This window comes from Arachis duranensis, chromosome 1 (assembly GCF_000817695.3).
Source record: "Arachis duranensis cultivar V14167 chromosome 1, aradu.V14167.gnm2.J7QH, whole genome shotgun sequence".
Classification (NCBI taxonomy): domain Eukaryota; kingdom Viridiplantae; phylum Streptophyta; class Magnoliopsida; order Fabales; family Fabaceae; genus Arachis; species Arachis duranensis.
Genome location: NC_029772.3, coordinates 7041257 through 7042390, shown reverse-complemented (window position 1 = coordinate 7042390; position 1134 = coordinate 7041257).

Here is a 1134-nt window from a genome sequence, read left to right as displayed (position 1 = left end):
ATTCTAGTATGCTATGCTACCGTAATTATGATGTTTTAAAAAATATTGTTAAAATTAAAATTAATGTTTTTTTAATTATTTAGCAACACTTTTTAAAAAGTGTTGTTAAAAAAAATATTATCAAAATATATAAAAAAAATGACTTTAATTTTAACACCTCATAACTTCTGTAGTCACTATAAATATAGACATATTAGAATTAACCGTATATATTATATATGTATGTAGGTATTGTAATTAAAGAGTAGCGTAATTAACTAATTATTATTTACCTAGCAGCAACGGTAGGATGGAAAAGAATCAGCAAGAGACAGGAGAAGCGCAAGAGACACCACAAAAGCTTCATGTATGTGTATGTCTCACAGTAGATAAGGGAGTTAGTAATGACGATATAAATTTTGTTGAATCAATGATGTGATATATAGCTAGCTTGTGATGATATATGAATATATATACTATTGCATGTATCGTGAGAAAGTCTTAGTCAGCAAAGGAAGATGGTTGAACATGTGTGAATCAGGGGCGAAGCTAGGTTGAAGTTGAGGGAGGGGTCAAAAATTAATCTTGTAATAAAAAAAGAGTAAAATAAAATTTTTAAGGGGGCTAAAATAAAATTTGTACACAATTTATAAGGAAAAATTAAAATTTGGGAGGGGCCATTGTCCCCCTTTTGTTATATGTGGCTCCGCCTCTGGTGTGAATCTTTGGAATAATATGTTTCTGGTTGTTGAGTTCCAAAGTAACGTTGAATCTTAGCCAAAAGGGAACCGCGTTATTGAGAATATTAGCCATCACTTGTGGGTGCTTATTATATTTAGGGGCAGCAACGGGCGGGTTTTTGTTCTACTCGAGCCCGTTTTGTCGTACAACAATTTGCATAAAATCCGTTTTTATCCGCGAATAATAAAACGTTGAACCTTAATCCGTTCCTGTGGGTACCCGTTCCGTCTCTATAATTATTAAAATTTAATAAATAAAATTAAATTTCAAAATTTATATAACTATCATGACATATATAACATAAATTAAAGTAAAAATTTAAATATAATATAATATTATTAATCATTTTACTAATTATTTTATATATTTTACATATATTACATATTAAAAATATATATATTTACATATATATTA